The sequence below is a fragment of the Tamandua tetradactyla genome, chromosome 15 (assembly GCF_023851605.1).
Source record: "Tamandua tetradactyla isolate mTamTet1 chromosome 15, mTamTet1.pri, whole genome shotgun sequence".
Taxonomy (NCBI): domain Eukaryota; kingdom Metazoa; phylum Chordata; class Mammalia; order Pilosa; family Myrmecophagidae; genus Tamandua; species Tamandua tetradactyla.
The window spans coordinates 12,334,619-12,356,713 of NC_135341.1; the positions used below are offsets into that span (position 1 = coordinate 12,334,619).

The following is a 22,095-nucleotide window of genomic DNA, read 5'->3' on the forward strand; positions in this document are numbered from 1 at the left end:
AAGCTTGGTGGTTCCCAAACTCTACTGTGCACTAAAATCACCTGGGAGAATTTAAAAACTCCCAGTGCGGAGGTCACACAGCAGACCCATTAAATCACAATGTCTGGGATTGGGAAGAAGCATCAGTATTTTGTAAGGAACTCCAGATGATTCTGATGTGCAGCAGAATTTGGGAACCACTGTCAGGTATATGTTGCAGGTTCCATTTCTTTGCTGGTGCAGAATTTTTACTTGTAAAGCTCTTCTGATATCTTTGCCCCATATGCTGAAATCTTATCCAGTAAGACCTATCTTCATTCCACTCCTCTCTGATGTCTTTCCAGCTGCCTCTTTCCAGTGTGTTACTCACTTCTGTGCTCTTAATCCTCCTTTTAAGGCACTCACTTAGGTCACCTTGTATGCACTTATTACATATCTTCTACCAGCGAGACTGCACTTTCCTTGAGGGTAAGGACTCTGGTATATGTAGCTCTGGACTGATTTGAGCAGAAGAGTAGGCAAGGGTGGAAACAGAAGAGACAAGACAAAGATAAACTCTACTTGCTTTCATGGTTTTCTTCACAACAGACAAGATGCCTTGTAGTAATAATGGTTATGGGAGGACACCCTGGCACTGGACTCCTTGAATAAAATACCCCAGTAAACCTTTTGAACTCCCTCTCCTAGGGAGAAATGAAGAATCCATCTAAATAACAGCACCTTCTAAATAATGACGTTGTGACTCTTTGGTATTTTGAAAATGTGGGTGTTTGCTGAGAAATGATTTAGAATGTAGGAATGTATGGACAATTCTGAATGCAAAGCAGCCTTCTTTACCAGGATGTGTGGGGTCACTTAACAATACTTATGAAGGGATTTAAAAGTAAGTAAGAATACACACCACGTTTACCCTCTTTTCTTTTGTTTTTTTTCACCCTTCTCACTTAAGAACGGAACCCTATCATTTTGAACTGCCATGGGGACTCTGTTTCCCTAGGGACGTGTGCCACAAATGGGCAGTCTGCAGCTTTGGTGTACCCTGCAGCTGTGTTCTGATTGGACTGCCTAGAATTTTAACACAGGAATATTTGGATACAAATCTGAATTTCTTGTCTCTGGTGAAAATTCAAAAACTCTTCTTGCACTGTACTTTCTTTCTTGATGGCAGTATTTGGCATTCTGCCCCCCAAACAAGGCTGAGGTCTGTGTATTCGAATTTGCCATAGCCTCCATCCCATCCTACTGTATTATACTTGGCCCACTCCAATGATTTAAGTTACCTGTGTTTCTAAGACAATGGAATCAGGATTACTTGGAGAGTCTGTTAAGCCACATATTGTTGGACTCCACTACCAGTAATCTTCTGTAAAGGAGAGTTGTCACTTCTAATCCAAATATATATATATCAGTATGAATTCATATATTTATTTCAGTCTTTGTTTTTTAATCCATTATGATTATTTTCTTGCTTAAAATGTTTCACCTTTAGGCATTGGGAGCCCTCTCAGGTTGGTTCTTGTGCCCTTCTGATCAGTCTACCTTTTTATTTTCTTCTCTTTTCTTTCCCTTTTACTTCCTTCCTTCTCTCCTTCACTCCTTCCTTCCTGCTTCCTTTTGCACCTCCTTCCCTGCTGGCACCACAAGATGCTCCAGCCTTACCTTGTATTTTTCTTATTCCACCTCTTAAATCAATTGTTCTCTCAGGAGCTCTGATTCTTTTTTTTGGAGAATGATATTTAGAAGCCAAGGTCTAGGCAGTAGGTGTCCTAAATATTATTGGGGTGTCACTGCTTCTAGCCCTTCTCAGTGAGCATAGCAAGGAAAATATATGTATCCTAACTTATGAATACACACACATATATTTATTTCTGCCTATTTATCTGTAATATGTATATATGTAATATATATGTATAATCTGTAATATATATATATTTAAATCTATATAAATAACTTCGATTTACATCCTGTACCACCGTGTTGATAATAGCTTTGGGGAGAATCAGATCTTCAATCTTTGTATGGCCTTTTGATTTTAACAACAGCTCAAGGGCATCCTCAGGGAAAAAAAGACGAAGCTGCTCTTGATAACTATTTTATAGATATTACTTTAAAAATCTCAAGTCTATACTAAGATATTCTTATTGACAAAAATATCGGCATCCACCATGCTTCATGTGCCCAGGCCCTTCTAAAATCTTGTACAATATGGAACACACAGCCTGACTGTTCCTAAAGGCGGGCAGCCTTGCCTCATTTCCCTTCTCTTACAATCACAGTTTGTCTCCAGCCCTGCTGAACAATGCCTATTGTAACACCAAGCTGGCACTTGTGGATTTTCAACATAAGCCAAGACACTTCCCAGAGATTACAATCAGAACTTTGCTTTACATCTGAAATCTTATTTTGAATTCAGGTACACAATTACTCACTCAGAGACTTAATTACACTGCCTAAGGATAGTATTAAAACAATAGTTTTAATTATTTTTTGGGGGGGTTATAAAAGTAACCTGTTGTCTTGTTAGGGAGGTGAAGTAACTACTGTCCTTTAGAAACCTCACAGCTACAAATTAACCATTATTTGTGAGGTTTACCTGTGGTTCCTTCATGTTTATTCAGGAAGCAGCTCTACTTTGAATGGGGTCTCCTTTCTTCCCGTTACACTTAATGTAAATCTAGTGTGTGTGTCTTTATAAACTGTTTAGAGAACAGGAAAGAGAACCGAACCAGGATGGCTTAGGGGCTGCTGGAGGTGTGGCCTTCGGAGGTTTGGAAAACACTCTGGGTTTTAAACAGCAACACCTATAATTATGGAGGCGTCATCCCCTCCATAAAAAAAAGAAAACAAAACAAAGAAAGCAAAGCCCTTCTTCTAACAAGGTATAGTCATAGCATGTGCTCAGCCTTCCCAAAACCTGTCTGGCATTTCTATCTGGCCTGATGGGGGAATATCTTCCATCTTTCTCTGAGCACTCATAAAACAATACAAAGGTAAACAATTGGAGGGCAATTAGCAGTCTCTTTGGGGTAACAGGAGAGAGAAGTCACCCTGCTATTAATGTCAGAGGAATTAATCATGGTTTACATAGGTGATTTAGATGCTTAACTTTGCAAGTGGTTGAAAAACAAGGAACCAACAAAATTTACAAAAGATGCCAGTTTAGGGAATCAGACTGGCAAACAGTTTAAAGGACTATCTGACAGGTATTTAAAGTTGTAAAGATTACTGGGATGTGGCCTGTGGTAGGCGCACTATAGAGCGTGTACGATGTGTATGAGACTCAACTGGGCAGTTTTTGTGAAAATGCAGATTCCGATTCCATATGTCTGGGGTAGGTCTGAGAGCCAGCATTTTTAACAAGGTCTCAGGTGGTTTAGTCCATGCTGCAGGTCAACAACTCACATTTTAAGAAGCTGTAGATTGTTCTAGTACCTATGGCAGGTAGGGCTAAGACATCTATACTCCCTTTTTGTCTCTAAATTACCAACATGTTGTGCTAGGAATGCTCAAGTGTTGGGAACTAAAACATTTTTTCCTTTTCTTTCTTTCTTTTTTTTTTTTTTTAATGAAATTACTTGGTCAAATCCTTTATTATGCATTGTAGTTTATAGAGATTGCTATCCATTGGAACCAGCAGAGCAAAGTAGAAAAGACAGTTATCAGCGACCTTTTTTCTCAAGAACCAATTTAGAAAAACATAAAGATATTTGTTGCGGGCCATGTTTATTTATGTTTATAGAACTGTATCCTTAAAAGAAAAAAAAAACAGGAAATACAGTCTCTGTAACTAAGGTCCCTCTCTCCGGTTAAAACATCAGAAAATGCAGCAGTCTCTAGATTTAATGCTGAGCATCTTAATAGATTATGTTGTTGTGGGAAACACTTTTAAAGCTGGTGTCTTTACCCAAGCCCTGCATAGCTTTTCAACTCGACTCAATTATCAAATGTGGTTTGTCTCAATGTCAATTCATACTGTATTCTTTAAAATGAAAGATTCTCTGCAGATTCCCTATGGACATACAGTGACATCAGAACCCAGAAGATGGGTTCCTCTTGCCACTAACTGTGGAACATATGGTTTGCATCAGCAGTTTTTTATTTCCTTGGAAGGAAAACTTAGAAGTTTAAGCTTTCATTTAGGAATAGTCTGCCCCCTCTTATTACTCCCTCCCTCTCTCCCTTTGCCCCCACTCCCCTCTCTGACTCCCCACTCTCTCCCCTCCCCCCTCCCCTCCTCTCTTGTCTGTGTTCACCGGGACCTGGATAGCTACCACATCTGGGCGAAAGAGGGCTTGGACCTGATATTGTTGCTCTGTGGTCTCAGTTTCTCCCCAGTCTGTATGGGGATGCATAGGTTGGCTGTTTCTGAGAACCTAGGTAGGTTGCACAGTGTCTGAGATCACTACTGAGGAACTGGAAAAAGTGAGGTTCTGAATTAGGAGGCCTGGATTCTGATTCTTGTCTGGCTACTCATGGACTCTTTGGCCTTGGGGGGCACCTTGACCTCTCTGGGCCTGAGCTTTCTTATCTGTAAATGGATATGCTTGAATATGCTCAGGCTGCTCAAAGTGTACGCGTCTTGCCACTGGGAGCATGTCATTGGATAACATGGAATCCCATATTGAGAAATGTGTTTCCTTTTCAATCCTTTTGATTGTTCAAAAAAGAGAAAATTCTCTGTTGATGCTTGTTTCATGAACACCTCTCAACACTTGCCATTCCTCCTTTTTAAGAAAGAAGCCAAGGATTCTGTTTTCTCTGTGTTTGTTTTTAACTTATGGACGGTGATACTGATTTCCTGTTTATGGTAGTATTAAAAAAATAAGTAAAGGGTAGGTTGATTTAAAGGAATATATTAAGTAGTAAAATGACCATACCTGTAATGAGTAAGGTATACTCATTGTTCATGAACTACTATATAGATATGGCAGAAATCAAGAAGTTGGTAACTATAGTTTAAGAAACCCGAATTAAGTGACTAAAGTTTCTGTTTAATTCTAAATTTATAAGAGAGTTCATGTATTTCATTACATGGCAAATGTTCACTCCAGTTTCTGTTCCTCCAAATGTGCATTTATCCATTGACACAATGTTCAGAGAATGAAGTTCATGTTTGATATATAGTATATAAGAAGGCACTAATGTGTTCTGATATCTTTGGGGAAATTTTAGCTGCAGTTAACGGTAGTTTGTTAATTGTGCATTTACAATGTTTTTTTCCCCTGTTACTTAAAATACTACAAAGTGGGGACAAGCACCTTTGCCTCGGTGTAATTAAAAATGAAATTATGTCAGGAACATCTGTTTAAAATGGGATTTCTATTTGTTTTATCACCAAAAGGTGGCGTACTACCCCCATGTCCTTTATTTAAAAACCCTTGCTTTAGTTTAACAGAAAAGGAACTTTCAGTTGATTACTGATAAAGAAATTAAAATGTGCTCCCTACAAACGTAACATGACAATGTTGAAAATGAGCAATATGTTAAGCTGCAGCTAAATTTTCCTCTAATGTAAGCCAAAAGGACGTGGGGTTCTTTAATTTCAAGGCAGCACATCAGTATCATATACAAAGTTGAGTACAGTATATCATGGGATTTACAACCAGGATTTCCTTTTGTCTGCAAAACTTGTTGCCAACCTGACACGGGCCCCAATTTTCAAGTGAACGTGGAATTTAAAGGCAGTTAAAATGCAGAATAAACTCAGTGGCAATCTCAAGCTCTCTTTAGTTTGGCATTAATGCTAATTTTTAAAAACACATTATCTGAAAAACAAGATCAGAGTATGAATTGCTTTTTACAGACTACAAATAGATTTGCCACACATAAATAAACCGCTGTTCCCCTGAGCTACAACCCCGCATAAACCATAAACATGCTATATTCGGGATAAACATTTTAGAAATTAAGGATGATTTCCAATAAATTACATGTGAATTCAGCATATGGAATTTCCAGTGATGTCAGAAAGCTGTTGGGAGTATTAGCTGAGTTGACATAAAGCTTTTAGATCAGGGCCTAGGTCATAGCAAGTGCTCAGTATAGTAAGTACTCATATATATATTAAACATATATTGAGTTATTACTGACAGCTGCAGACTATGAGCTCCTCAAGGGCAGGAACTGCACTTATTTTTGCATCTACAATGCCTACTTTACCGTTTAGAACATAGTAGCTGTGTCATTAATGTCTTGAATCAAGAATGACATGAACCTTGGTCTCTAAGAAGCTAGGAAGTTCTACGCTAGTTTCTAAAATGCATCTTATTTATCTAGAGTCTTGTCTAAAAGACCCGTGGATGGCCTTGTCTGGATAGCATGGAACCAGCATGCATTAAACATGAATACTACTTTGTTGGAATTACCTTAGCACTGTCTCCTTCTCTAGCTTTGTTCTGTAGCATCAGTGAATGGCTTTATTTTTTCACTTGCAAACTAGATATATTTTAACGTAGTCTTATGCTAGCATTCAAACAGATTTAAAAAGTCTTCTGTAAATGAACGTTTAAAAATATTTGTAAAAAAATGTTATCCAAAAGAATTTACAATAATCTTTTCCGGATATTTATGACCTACAGTTCTGAAATTTCAAGACCCAAAGGGTCAGTGAAACATCCCCTGCCTCTCACTCCTGCCCCCCACCCCCACCAGCAGGCAGAGGGAGAAGTACTTGTAGGAATCCACCGGGGAGGCTTTCAATATATTAACTTGATAAAGAATTGGCCTAGTACACCACACAGCCAGTAGCTGGAAATGCTGGCTTAGTACACCAGCATCTGGGTGATGGGTCTGAAGGAAATCATTTATGTTAACATGAAAATGCCATAAAGGTCCTGTATCTTCTTAATTCACATTCTGGAAACACGAAGTCTGTTTCCTTCTCTATTGGTGCCTATAAACGTGAAAAAAAAATACTAGTGTCTTTTGTTTTATACATGCATATTTATATTTCAAAACATATTTCATTCAGACTCCTAATTTACTCCTTCAAATTTCTAAATCCAATCCAACCTCAAAACCGCAAAAAAAAATAAAGTAAAACAAAAACAAAACCCCAACCGAACAAAAAACTCACATTTTCAAAGAACTGAACAAAGCTTTTTGAATGTAACTGATCTCTGGGAGCGCAGGTAATTTGTATTTAACAAGTGATTGACATGCTACCCGCCCCCCCCCCCCCCCCAAGCATTTTCCTAAGAGAAACCAGGGCGAGAACATAGCACCGATTTCAGCCACTTTCCCCCAAACTGGACCCAACTACACATTCTTGCAGTGACTCTCTGACAAGGAAGGGGGAATACAGCTCGTCCCACATTACACTCTCTCCCAGATACTCAGGAGAAAATACCCCTCGCCGGCGGGTTTGTGTTTCCTTGCAAACAGGGTTTTGTCCTTCTGTTGAACTTTCACCTCCCGAACTCGCCTCCTTTCATTGGACAAAGTGCTGAAAGAAAGGGAACAGATCGAGAAAGGACGAGAGAGCAGGAAAAAAAGGGGATGAACCCACCACTACCACCCCCCCTTCTGCAACTGTCACTGGTGGCAGAACACTTTCACTTTTAACTGGAAGAAACTAACATCCTCGCCTATCCGGTCCTCTTCCTTCTACATTTTTAGGTCAGAAAACAAGCAAATAGCCCTCGCATTCCCACCTTCCTCACTAGTTATCACTCTCCCTCTCGTTTTCTCCGGTGTCTGACTGAGCACCGCCCCCCCCCTTTCCCCATCTTCTGAGGAGTCTCCCCCCCACCCCATGATGCCCCTTATTTTCCAGGTCTTTCCTGCCAGATCCCTCTTTTACCAGGGACAGCTCTGTCGGTCCCTTCCTCTCTATCGTCTGCGGGGCTCAGCCTCCCTCTTCTCTTCATCCAGCCTGGACGCCCCTCAACCACCCTGGTCCTCCCTCCCCGCCCCCCCCCCCCCCAGGCTGCGTCACCCCCGCCCCCACGCTTTGGCAACTGCGATTTTTTTTTTTTGCTGCGAGCCTTGTTGTTTACCCAGCAGGTGGATGTGACGTCAGGGACGCACAACAGCAAAAAATAACAACATCTCCCTCCGCGACGTGTTGGCCTCTCGCGCGCGCCTTATTTATTTATTTGTTCCGGGAGGCCGAGGGGGAGGGGGGTGGATACAAGCAGCCCGAGTGGTTCATAGAGGTTGGGGAGCGGCTTGCCGCTCTGAGAACACTGAGGACCTTGGGGTGGAGGTGCTCGAGGCAGAGAGGGGGCCCGGGCGGGAGGCCTAGGGCAGCTGGAGGGCGCCCCCGACCCGGCGCTGCTGTCTCTCTGCCGCCGCAACTGGCGCTGGCTGGGCTCGGGGAAGCTAGTCCGGAGCGGAGGAATCTATTGTTATTTATTGTGTGGCGGTTGCACGCTGTACTCGCGGCGCCCGGCCCTCGCCCGGGAGTGCTTGTGTGCGCGCGTGTGTGCGCGAGTGAGTGTGTGCGCGGGGGTGCGCGCGCGGGCGGGAGTGGGCGCGCGCGGGGAAAGGCCCGAAAACACCTTAGTTTGCACCGAGAGACCATTTGCAGCGGGTGAGTTTGTATTTTTCCATTTCTGCTCCACTTTTTCCCAAGCCGCCTCCTGCCTTGTTTCCGCCACTTTAAACAACAACAACAACCAGCACAAAAAAAAAAAAAAAAAAAAAAAAGGAAAGAAAAAAGGGAAAAAAAAACTACTTTCCACCTCCAGGCTCCACGTGCATCTTCCCCCACCCCTCCGCTCTTTGCCTCTCTTCCCCAGATCCGGGCCAGGGCTCTAGGGTGGGTGGGGGATGCGGGCTGGCGCGGAGGTGGAGGGGGCTCCGCCAGTGCCCGCACCCTCGGCTCTATTTGCATAAGTCAAATGCGGGGGATGGGGGAAGTGGCGAGGAGGTGCGATCGCTTCCCCCCTCGGCCCCTTCACGCCTCCCCCTGCGCTTTCCACGATTGCCGCGGGGAGAGAAATAAATAAGCCCAGGCCGCCTGTCGGAACTTTCAGTGCCCGGCGTCTGCCTCGCGATGCCCGCCGAAGCGCGGAGCTGCCTCTGGGTTTCCGGGCCTGGTCCGCGGCGGGAGGGGGGCGCGCGCCGGGCGTCTCCTGAGCCCAAAGTTTGGACTTGGAGCAAACTTTTTCTCTTCGCTTTCCACTGGTGTGTGCCCCGCTGGTGCTCCCTGGGCTTCCCGGCGGGCTGCGGCGGAGTCACTGGGGTGCCAGCGCCTGGGGACATGCCCGGTGCCACGCGTGTCGTCCCCCGAACCGGGCGGCGGGGGCGCGTCCCCACCGCCCCCCAGAGCCTGTAGAACTCATACACCCACCCGTGCACCCCCCAACCAGACATGCACCCCGCGTGCGCTGGGCCCCGGCGGCCCCAGCCTGTCCGCGACGCGCCCGCGACAGACGTAGCCGGCTCTGCGGGTGAGAGTGGGAGCAGGGTGCGCTGCAGTTAGTCGCTGCGCCCGGATTCCGCTCTCCACCCCACACACTTTCAGTTTTTACTCCCCTCTGAAGCTTGGGAAACAAGGGGATTTCCCAAGCCCCAATCCGTCCTGCAGCGCGAGCGAGTCGCAGCTTTCCTTCGGCCCTGTCCCGGTTGCCGATGGCTCCCAATCCCTTGCCCGCGCTTCGGCTTCTTCCCGGGCTACCCGCGCTGCATTCCTGTCCGGTGTAGACAGACTACTGAGCGGAGCCGGCGAGCCGGGGCGGCGCGCGTTTCGGGTGGGGACCGCGGTGTCGGCGCCTCCGGGAGCCGAGGAGTTGCCAGTTGCCGCGGGGTCGCGGTCATTAGCTGCCTCCGCCTCCCCTCTCCCCCCCCTCCCGCTCTCCTCCTCCTCCCTAGACACTGCCGAGCTAGGAAACTTTGATTCCTTCTCCTTTTTGGCCCTGGGCGAGCCCCCCTCCCCACCTGTTGTGAGCTCCGCCTAGGTCCCCGGAGACTTGCGGTGACACGCGGGCGCCGGGGAGCTCCGCGCGGAAACAAAGTCGCATGCCCCCTCCCAAGTGTTTGCCTCCAAATCTCTGCTTTTAGACCCCTCCCGCCCCCCCATTCCCGCGCAGCTCCCGCCCCCTGTGAGAATAAGGTCTAAATAAACAGTTGTAACTCCAAACCTTGCGCTGTGATCGAATCTCTAACCCACCCCTTTTCCCCCTTACCCCCTTATTTTGTTGTTGCAACTTTGTAAGACAGATCCCGGGAAGGTGCTGAGACTTTGGCTCGGGCCGATTTCCCTGTCTCGGAATCTTTGCAGGGAATCCCTGAGCCGCATCCTCTCCTCTCTCCACGCGCAATCGCGGGTCCTCGAGCCGGCTGCCCTCTCTGCCTTTGCGCCCCAGCCTACACATCCATCCTGCCACCCCAAATTCTTCCCAGCTTGCACGGGAAAAATTTCCTGAGGGTCTCCCCGGTTTCTTGTCGACCGCAGAACCCGAAAGTTTGCCAAGAGGAAGAGCGCGCGGCGAGCGAGCGGGCGAGGGGCAGCGGCAGCGGAGCCGGGGACATGGTGCCGTGGACGCCACCTCCGCGGGCGTGAAGGCGGCGCTCCCACTCCCTCCCCAGACTCCGAGGGTAAGTCGAGGCGGCCGGCGGCTACGGGCTCCGGGGCCAGGACGCGGGAGGGGCCGCGGGGGCAAAGGACACCGGAGAGCCCCGGGCTGCGCCGCGAGGCACTGTGTGCCCAAAGCGCCAGTCTGGGCGCCGCGAGCGCAGCGATAAAGCGTCCGGAGCTTGGGATGTGCCCATCCTCTAGCCGGTAGGTGCTTCAAAAATACTAGATTTTATCCTTTTACCTCCTTCTTTCCTAAATCCGAAAATCTGGAGATGAAAGTTTAGCTTGGAGTGTAAAGTGCTCTGATAAAATATGGTGACATCCCTTGCCCCCCTTCTCACCCCACTCCCCTCCTTATAACTATTAATTATTTCCAAGTCATTGTGTTCAAATATCCTTGCTGGGCTGATTACAAAGTGTATTGATTTAGTCAGGGCTCTTCCTACGGATTCGTCTTAATTCATTTTGCTTTTACTCGACCAGAAAACCCGAAATGAAACTTATTTCTTTCTCTTCCATCCCTTCCCCCCCTCCCCCCTCCAAGCCCTCATCTGTGAGGTTTGGGCAGAGTAGTAAAATTAATATGAACATTTCATTTGGTTGTTTTAAGTTTCTGCAGTCCACTTCTGAGGGGTTGAAGTTCTCATGAAGGATCACAGGTATTTTCCAAGTTAGGATTCCCTTTTTTGTTACTGGTCTTGAAACAAGAATTCTGGAGGGACATTCTGGATTCCATTTGAAAGAAGTCAGTACCTTCAAACCTACACTTCACCTTCAGTTGTCGGTGTTTTTGCAGATTTAGGGCTGACACAGTAGTTGAGTTGAGAAAACCTGAAGGATGTATAAGGAATTTTTCTGCTACTGAAAATATATTGAAGAATTCCTGCAATTTTTTTTACCTTCCCCCCTCCCCCATTTTTCCACAGCGAGAATCAGTTTTGAAGAGAAATGGTAAGACTTCAGGTGTTTTCTACACAGAGCTAGTCAGCATACTTGAGAAGAGTTCCTGTTATTTTTGGTTCCAGAGAGAAATGTATCAAATCTTTTTTTAGGATTTCACTGGACTTTATTCTCAAAGTAGAAATAGCCATCTCTTTGAGTGGAGGAAAAGAAAATTGGGCTTACAGTTTCAGAAATGTGGAACGGATTTTTTCCTCTCTCTTTCTACTTGAAATATTAAACAGCATTACAAATATAAAAAGGAACTTAACTAGTTAGCATTGAAAAGGTATCAATTAAAATCTTATTGCAAAGGGGAAAAAAGATTTAACATCTTTCACTGGCTGCATTTTTTTTTTTTTTGGATTAGTCATTGTATGAGGGAGAGAGAAAAAAAATCACTTTTTTTTTTCAAAAGTAAAGTAAACAGCCTCCAACTGCTGAACCTTGACAACCCAAATTAAGGAAGCAGGAGAGATCAAACAGAACTGCTGCTGTGTTGTCGTCAGGAGCTGCTACACGGAGAGCCCTGGACTGTTCGATCAAGCAGCAAAGCTATATGTTCACTTATGCAGAAATGGACCATTGCAAATGCTGATCTTTGTTGTGCAAGCGAAGGCTCACTTGGAAAGAAATAACCAGCCCTTCTGGAGGCATCATTTGAGATCCTTGTGGATGCTGAGTTTCTAAACAAGTTATTTTGTTAATGCATCCTTCTTTATGAGGAGAATGCACCTAAAAAGGTATTAAAGGAATATTAAATGGTCCGGAGGCTGTCTTGCTCCTCAGAAATGTGCAATGAAATTCTTTTACCAACATTAGACTCCTACACTAGAGTTAGATAACATTTTCTCACATCAAGTTTAGAAGATCTGCCTTGTCAGGGAAGCCAAGGTTTTGTATGTGAGGGTTTAAATCTGATGTGAATCTCAAAAAAAAAAAAAAAAAAAAAAAATCCCTGGTGATGAAGTTTTGTGTCAGCCCACTCTTGGAATTTAAAAAGGCGAGAGGAAGCATTCTCCAGAATAGGCATAACCCCTTTTTTAGATTGACATTCAACATGACCACTTCGCTACTTTTATTCAAGTTCTCTGTAACTTGTCCTTGCTTGTTGGCAAGGAAAATTGAACTGCTTTACATTTTTAAAGGGAGTAGTAACAGTGATTACTGTAGCATTTTGTTTTCACAGGTTTATCAAAGTATAATGAAAGAAACATTAACTATTCAAATTAACTGTCTCAAATTAAGGGGCTTAGATTGCTAGAGATGTCTGTAAGATTTTGTGTTTATATTTAAATCTTGGAGTATAAACTGTGTAACACTTTTTTTAATGCTATAAACCATCCCCAAATTAAATGTCAGTTTCAATTAAGTAGAACAAAGTAGGAAGTAGTACAAGTAAACACATACAGAAGAATAAAAATAATTGTCATTTAAGGATTTTATTTTTAATTAACAAGGGTTGATCACATAGTAAGCACTTTTTTTTTTCTATAAGCCAGAGTTTCATAACCACAATGCACAACATGTTTCAAAGTCTGTAGCTCTACTGGATATACCTTTTATTGTAAAATTAAGCAATGTGAGCTAAACATACACATGGATGCCATTAGGCAATTTTCTACAATATGTAATGCTTTTAGAAACCTACAAATATTTTCTGGTTAAATCATTTGTATCAACAATAGCAAAAGTTAACTGAGTTAATATTGAGCGTTGGCATGGTTTCTGTTCGTTTTTCCTTGCTTTTCTTAAGACTATACCCCAGCCTTGTAAATTTGCATTCTTAGACTCTGTTGAAGGATATGCCCGTTTTCAGCAGTTGTTTAAATTAACATAAGAATTGTGGTATTTCCTAAACAAATATACTGCAGCATGTCCAATGCCAAAATTGAGGAAGAGAAGGGAGAATATAGCAGCTATGACAAGCTCTTTTGAACCCAACTTCCTCTTTGCAGCCAGTCTTATTTTCCATGTATATATATATATATATTTATGTTTTACTTAAGATTCAAAACTCAGTTTTAAATGTTATTTGGTAAGATTCTGCCTGCTAAAAAAGTATGTGCATCCAGGCAATGTTAGGTGTTAGAGTACTGATTACATATAAGTGGGTATGCCAAGACTATTTACAGGGCATAGCAAGAGTTCTGTCTTTTAAAAATAATTTTAGGCACACGTTAATAAAATTTAAATAGATTGCAGGCTGTCAGAAAATAGTATAAATTTTGTTTATGACTCAGTTACTTTAAGGTACTTACATTAAAGAAACTCATTTAACCCCTGACTGAAGAGCAGTAAGTGGGGAGGGAAGCCTTCCAAAGAGCTCGGACTGCCCTTTGCTCTCCCGATAATCTTAAATTACTACAATTTAATTGGAACTTCAAGGCTTTGAGCATGAGCTACTTCTCTGTGGCTGAGAAAGGGTTTCCAGAGCATATCTAGATTTACACAGGTGGTATTTTTGTTTTTCAAAAAAATTAATTATTGCTAAGGGCTTTTTCCTTTTTCCTTTCTTATCCTGTTAGCTATCATACTTCTTTTATAGAATTTAGTCATAATAGATATCATTTCTGCTAAGCCAGCACTGTTGGCCTTTTGTCTTTTTTTTTTTCTCTTTTGGTGTGTGTTTTTTAACCTAGAGTATGTAAAGGTCTTAAGCAAGTAGAGGTTTGTTTTCTAAAGAAAATAACCTCAAGGGAGGCATCTCCTGAATAGACAGGTGAACTTTATATGTGAGACAACATATATTTTTACTATTTGCAGGGGACTTTTGATTTTTTTTTTGGTTTTTGGTAGCAAGTCCTACCAGGTGATGTGAGGCTGACTTTTTGAATCAAGCCAGCAAGCACAAGTAAGTTTGCAGATGGTCTTGTGTATTTTCTAAATGGACTTTCTTGTGATTTGTTATACTGGTCTGCTGGCCACTTAACTTCACATGTGCTGTCTAAGGAGCCATGTTAAACTGATTTTTGCAACTATTTCTCTTTCCCAGTACTTGGATGAATTAAGATTAGAGGTGCCAAAAGCTGGAACATCAGTAGGCCCTGAGATGAGGTGAATTGCTGAAATGGGCAAACCAGACCACTTTGGGGATGTCTTATGCAAGACAGTTGCTCTTTTCCTGATATGTATATGGTTTATTTAAATTTTTATGTGACAGTGTGGTTAATGGAAATTAAGCAGACTCAGCTTGTATAGCCAACCTAAAAATAAATGTTGTAAGGAATGTTTGATTTCAAGAAGTGCTTTGGTTTTGCCTCCCCTAGATGCAATTATGGCTACAAGGCTGTTTTTCTGTAAAGAGGAAGTACAGTGGGGTAAAGTGCATGGCAGTCAGGGGAAGACAATCAGACACTGTTCTTTGTTTCTTTAATAAATTATTCTTATTAATTGCAGCCAGTTTTTGCTAAGGCATTTTTCGAACCTTATTTAGAAGTCAGACTCCATTCATGAGAAGGTTGTGCCAGAAGCTTTGTCCTTTTCCTCGTACTGTGGTTTTACCCAGTCATAAACTCTATTGGCCACATGAGCTTGTGGATGTCTCTACAAGGCTTGTTTTTCTTTGTGAAATCCCCTGACGGTAGTTTTTAATATATTCCCTGCCTTGTGCACAACAGGTGTTTGTTTGGTAGTTATTTTATGGGACTTAAAACGAAACATTTCCTTTCCTACCCAGCTGACCACTGGGTGAATGAAGTGCCTAAAAGAAAGAACCTCGTACCTGAACAGGTGTAAATATAAATGGGTTTCTTCATAACCCTCAAGTTGTTTTTTTTTTCAAGGCTCAATTTAGTGCCTTGAAATTGCAAATAAGTTGTAGTAATTTAAAATTATTGGGAGAGAGCAAAGGGCAGTGGAAGCCTTTTAGTGATCTCGTCTTCATGCTTAAAGCTGTTCAGTCATGGGGTTAAATTAGTTTCTTCAATCAAAGTACTTAAAACAACTAAATCGTAAACAAAATTTATATTAGATCCTGACAACTAATAATCTATTCAAATTACATTAAAGTATCTGGGCAAAAATTTAATTAAAGACAGAAATACTGTCAAGCCCTGTAAATATCTTGACAGGTCTACTCAAATGGAACTGATATCACGAAATATTTACATATGTCTCATGTGTTAGAGAACATCTCGGCGGTGCCTGTGCAAAGCTAATTGCGCTTTCTTTCCAAATCACACTTTTAATACAAATAGTTTTTTTTTTTTTAAGAAAAGAATCTGAATACATAAAAACATTGTGTTGAACTGTTCTGTTTATCATCTAGTTCTTTATACTCAGGATCGTTCTGTAATGGGTTTATTTCCTCAAACTGCTGCTAATTCAGACAAACAGCTGAAATGGAGGGATTACTGAATAGAAAATTCACATCATTTTGTTTGATTTCAACAATATGAAGATAGCCGAGGCTAATGTATTATAGGACCATTTACTGAAAGAGAAAAGAACAGATCTGTATGTGGCATTATTGAGTCCCTGTCTATATCAAATAGAATAGATTTACTTAGGATGGGACGAAGATTTTCTGCTGAATTTCGTATGTGGATGCATGTTTATTTATTTCTCTTAAGTCAGGTGGGCATGTATATTGTGCCACATTCTCTGATTTTAGCTAATTTTGGGCTCAGCTTTATTTACCCGGGCACTAAAAAATGTTGCTAGCATCACATTCAAACGCTGCATTCCTGAGGTGTCCTCTCTCCCTCCCAGCTCCGCAGTTGAGTCAGAATGTGACTTTTGGCAAAGCAGTGAACTCTCTGTTCCAGGTTCCCTGTCTGTGAATTAAGGGTAGTATTTTAAGTTATGTTCTTTGAGTTTAGTGATCTGGAGGTTCTGGCGCTCTGTTATTGCTGATGGTTTTTCAGGTGTTCACTGTGTTCTCTAGATGGGAGACCACAGCCGTAGGGGCACAGTTGTGGGAGTTTTGATGGCTTTTCTCTTGCCCCAGTGCCTCTCGCCTGAGCTGCGGATGCTCCACCAGAGGTGCTGGCGGCTTCTCCTCGGAGACAGGAGCACAGCGTGCCCTGGGTGCTGGCAGATGCTCATGTATGAAGTGGGAGGAGGTTGCAGTTGGTCCTAATTCTGCATGTTTCAAAGTGAGGTCCCTCGATTACCTACGTCCAAATCAGTGTGTGTGCGTGTGTGGGTGTTTTGGGGGAGAACTTGTTATAAACTACAGATTCTTAGGTGAGAATTTTTGCTGCTGACATGGGAATGCTCATTTTTAACAAACTTCCACAGGTAATTCTGAGGCCCGTGAAACAGAGACCCGTGAGCCAAGTGATTTGTGCTACTAGAGACTTGGGACCTGAAGTCTTTTTCTTCATTTGGATGTCACTGATTATTATTTTTGTTTGTTTGTTTAACCTTGAGCCACCCTACCCCATCGTGGTGTTATTTTTAATGTGTTTTGCACTTCTTTTCATTAAGAATGAAAACCAGTGGTTCATCACTTTGCATCAGTATTGGAACCACAGTAAGGCTGTAGCTCCTTTCACAGATGTAGTGCGCTGCTCCTGGACAGGCCACGTCAGGGTGGGGGGGGCATTGGCACATATTTGAAAAGCCCCCAGGTGATTCTGATGCCCACCAAAGCTGGGGAGCTGGACTTGTAGAGCTGGCTGCAGGTTTTCTACCCTTCTTTACTGCGAGGATATTTATGAGCTCCCTTTGGAGAGTCCAGCAAAAAGGAAACATTAGATACTTAGAGAAGTAGAAGGCACAACAAGAACCTCACAATTCAACAGAGTGGTAGGAATAAACGGGAACACAGGTAGTTTTCACCGATTATGAGACATTTCCTTTCAAACTCTGTTTTGCTCGCATCCATGTGTGCCAATGGGCATCACCTGTTGTAGTTACCAGTTAATGCCACATGGCTTTCTGGAATATTTTGCTCTGAATATTCCATCATAATTCTGAAATCTGAACTATTTACTCATTAGAGGAACCCTGCTGGCAGAAGGATTTTTATTTCCCTAGGCATCTTAGAAAATTCTCTGAAGTTGTATATGATGGGACGTGGACAAATACTGATGGCAATAGCCTTGCCAGGAGGCCACACAAATGAAGACAGCAGAGTCCTAAAAAGAACACACCCTACCAGATTATGAGATAAAAGAAGATAAAATACTATGGAGGCTTGTTTAAATATTCAAGGTTTCAGCTATAGATCTAACTCCTAAGATCAAAAGAGTTATTTAAATAAAAGTCGTATAGACATACATTTCATCTGAATTAGTAATGTACCTTTTGAAGTTACTCAGCAATAAACTGTCCACAATGCCCTCACCTAAAACAAAAATTTTTTTTTTAATTTCCATTTTGTCTTTGGGTGTGGCTTTATTTTAACAGATGCCAAAAAGTTGGCAATTGTTTTTATGTTTAGGACTTCATAGTTGCTTTGGCTCTAGGTTCAGGTGGCATCTGGAATCTTTCCTGTAGTACAAAGTTCTTTTTCTTCTTTTCAGACCCTGAAGCACTTTTTAAAGAAATCTCTGATGGAGCAAGTATTAAAACTAGGGTGTCTCCATCACTGAATAAAGGGTTTCTATAAAAGATAAAAATTGGAACTGATTGAAAACCTAGAAGATGCAGTGGTAGAAGGTGTGTAGTGTTACTGGTTGATGAAATCTACAGTGTGATGCTAAATCACTTAGCCTTGTTTGTTGAAAGGATGTTAATCATTTCATTAATAAATGTTAAATAATTAACTGATATATCGTAAGGGAATCAATGACAGACTCTTTAGCAATGTTTTATTGAAATTTTCTAATAGGAAGTTTGCTGCATTTAATCATTTAGAAAGAAGCTGGTTGAACCTTTTGAAGTGGGGGCGGTGGTGAAGAGGCATCTTGAGAAAGTATCATTGTCCACATGTAAATGATTTTGGAGAAAATAACTCTATTAAAATAGAAAACCGTTCAGTCCTGGGTTTTCTTTGATGGCCTTCATCAGACATGTAGCTGCAGACCTGCTGTTTTGAACACTTTCTCTGGGTTTAAGGAGGGTTCAAGCGCTGAAATGTGTTCATGTTATTTCTGAATAACGGCTTTTGTGGCGCTATGATGTATGCTGACAGTAATCGTGTAGCCGTAACTTTGGTAAGCTGGCACCCAGGTCTGATACTTATAGAAGCAAGTCATCCTCTTTGCTGTTCGTTGGGATGCTTCTGCCTTTTGTCTCACTGTCCTGGTAATTCCAGCAAAAGGTTTACATATTCCTGGATGGGGATAGGGATGAGGTGTGGAGTGTGGGAGGAGAAAAAAACTCTCTACCTGGCCAGAGCTCACTTTTCTCTGACACCTCCTGTCCTGAAATCATGCACAGGATGTGCCTATTATTCCTTCTTAGTGTGTTTATGATGACCCCCAAAAAACAAAAAATGCTTAGAAATCTCATTGCCCCATTTGTTTTTGTTTTTGTTGGAAAGCAGGACTGTCACTTCTATGAACTGAAATATCTCTCTGTCAAAGTTGAGTTTCTTGTAGCAGAGTATTGAGACAAGAGAATTGTTTAACTAGAAGTCAATAATTAGCAGTTCAGAAACAGTGAAATGATTCTTAGGTGGCGGGTAGGGGGGTGTAATTGTTGAATAAAATATGATGGCCTCAAGACTTTGAGCTTTAAATTGAGAACAACTTTTGAGGAATGAAAGTAGATAGATGTTCCCAAAGCCGTTTATCTTAAAACTGTGTGTTTTACATTTTTATTGTATGTAAGACACCAAAAAGGAACAATGGGCACCAACGTATCTGCAGTTCAGCTTAACATCTCAGTTTAAGGGGTTCCTGGCATAGCCTCCTCTTATCTTACCTCATCCTTCTCCCTGGAGGTTACTACTGTTCTTAGCTGGGTTCTTGTTTTGTTTTGTTTCTAATCCCAGGCAGTTCTTTATATTTTTAATAGGTATGAATGTAGTCCCCCAAACACAGGCTTTTGTTTTGCATGTTCGGGGTTTTTGCTGATGTATCCTCCTGTACATGTTCTTTGGTAATGAACTTGCTTTTTTCTTTGGTCAGTGGCACTGGTAAAATTCATCCATGTGGATGCATGTAGCGGTAGTTTATTCATTTTCCCACGTGAACCTTTTGAAGTGCTGAATATTAATTCAAGATAAACTCTTTACATTTAAACCCAAAACCCCGCAGCATTCCACAATACAGTAAATTGAAAACCTAGGGTTAAAATGAAACCCCCGGTCTGAACTCAAACTTCATAATTTGGTCATTTGCCAGTGTTTTTTTTGGGGGGGGGGTGGTGCGGGGAGAAACCTTTACACTCAAACATTTATCAGGGCATTGATTTAAAAAAATAATATATAAATTGACTGATTTACATTAAGGAAAAAAATAGGCAAAGCATTCCTTTGAAGGAGCCTAGCCATTTTCTCATTCTTATTTAAAACTTGGCTTAGAACTTAACAGTTACATATGCAGGGGTAGGGAGTTAAAAAGCGATGTTTAATTAACAGGCGCTTTATACTTCTGTATCCTTGTTATGATATAGCACCTTGTTCTTCAGTGTAGAAAGTGATTTCTGCATATTTTAAAGGACTGGCATCTTTATGGTAAGAAAGCCATATAAATAAAGATATACTTAGATGAAAATCGGAACATATTTTTAAAATAGTGTGTATCTACTTTCAGCTCTGTTATCAAACTTGCTGCATAAGCTGGAGTTGATGCTCTGTGATTATGCTAATGACCCAAAGAATTGATGATGCACGACCAGATGAAATCAGTGGTATAATCGGAGAAAGTTATCAGGGTTTTTTTTTTTGTCATTAAATATTAGTGATAAATAATACACTGTTCATTTTGAGTAGATAGAACATATTTAATTCTGACGAACAGAGTTTCAATCTAGTCAGGCTCATTGCTGAGTAAAATGATAATCTTTTGTTATTTAAGAGGAAAGCTAAAAGGAATTTGTGTCAGCATGGCTAACTGTTCTGGACCATCTAGAGATGTTTCTTGACCAGATCAGGAAGGTAGGAAAAACTTTTTTTTTTTGTCTTCTAGACAACTTGGTTATTTGTACTGACATTTTATTAGGAATATAAGATACTCGGTAAATAGCATCAGTGACCTGAGATGTTAAACAAAATGAGTCTAAAGGTAGATAGCATTTCCCCGAAGCATGGAAAAAAATGTAACAAAGGAGAAAATGTTTGGAGAATGCCTTTTTTTTAAAAAAGACTGTTGTGGGTTAAACAGGGACCATGAGCATGGCTTAGAAAACAATGGCTTTAATTTTTGTTTTTAATTGAGTTTCTCACATCCAGTTAAGTTATATTTGGTAATGGTTTATTTAAAGACAAATAGCACTTGTAACCTAGCATCTTTTTCTAGGTTCCTAAAACACTGTGGGAAAACACTGACACTACCTTCTTTGTCGTGAAGCATTTCTAATGTAATTCTCCATAAAAGACATTCCTCCCTGGATAGAGTTTAGCACTTCCTTCACTGCTGTACGACACTACCAAGTGACAAGGGAGGAAATAAAAGAACAATTAGCTGTGTTTTATAGGATGTAAAGAAAGAGTAATTAAAGTCTACGAAAGAAGAAAATCAGATGGAAGACTGCTATGATGTTATTTTTTTTAAAAATTGCATTGTACAAATGGTTCTTTTGAATATAAAGACTTCCACCCTGGCCGGGGCCAGCCCCAGTTCTGCCATTTTCCTGTCTGCTGTCCTGTCATCCATGTTGGTTCTTCTAGCAGTACCATCTGCTGTTCCAAAAGTGGCCTTCTCGGTGGTAAGGCAAGCCAATTGGGTCAAATTTTGTGATCTGGCAGATGTCCCCTGGGAGCTAAGATCAGGCCAAACTCATTTTTATGTGTGTCCCAAGCCAAGATTTTCACTTGGTGAAAGGCGGTGGAATTTATTTCCCAAAGTGCTGCCCAAACTCTGTTCTTCTTTCCTTCCACTGCCTCCTTGGGCTGAGACGATTGCTTAATGTTCTTAATTATGCTGGATCCCTCTGTGTTTTTGAACACCTGTGTGTAATTCAGATCACGGGTGGTCACAGAGCCTGGCTCGCCAGACAGCTTCTCTTTTTAGTCTGGGAAAAACCCAGAGAGCAGGACCACGTACCGAGAGTAGGAGGCACTGGCTGGAGCCTGACAGAGGATGAAACGCTTTCGCTCGGACTTCCCGTGTTCAGTATCAAAGTGGCTTTAGCCCTTGGTTTGGAGAGAGTCTTGGAATGAATACCTCAGAAGTAGTCTTTTTAAATCTCCCTGGGTTGTAAGATAACCGTAACTGTTGTCCATATCCATATATTTAAAAAAGAAAAAAAATATATATATATATGTAGTTTCTTTTTCTTTACCCATGCCAAGTGTGTATCAGAGTTTCCTTTCAGAACAAGGAGGGAGGCAGGAGCCATTTTCCTTTTGAGATTTGAGGTATTAGTGGAAGAATTTCTTGAAGTGCTCTGGCCCCCTTGTTCCCCGTACCCTCCCAGAGTGGGGAACCAGAAAAGTGTGTCCTGTCAGAGGTGCTGAGGGCCTCCGTAATGGTCTAATCTAAGCCACGCCTTTGTCTATGAGGAGACATGATTCAGAAGGGGGACGTGATTTTCCCAGAGTCAGATATCCATTGGATCAGTTCCAGCCTTGCTCCCTGCAATAGTATGCATACTTA

The 22,095-nt window shown here is 42.0% G+C and overlaps 1 protein-coding gene across 2 annotated transcripts in view; it reads left to right on the forward strand.

Annotated features, from left to right (window-relative positions):
- Window positions 1–8,374: 8,374 nt before the first annotated feature.
- Window positions 8,375–22,095, forward strand: part of FOXP1 (forkhead box P1) — a 613,321-nt gene continuing 599,600 nt past the window's right edge. Inside the window, exons 1-2 of one of the 2 annotated variants that reach the window (XM_077128707.1) lie at window positions 8,375–8,512; window positions 10,379–10,521. The gene's annotated coding sequence lies outside the window, so the exon portion shown is untranslated. Of the gene's footprint in view, window positions 8,513–10,378; window positions 10,522–10,589; window positions 10,706–22,095 lie in introns of those variants that run through there. The other variant, XM_077128708.1, reaches the window with a different exon arrangement.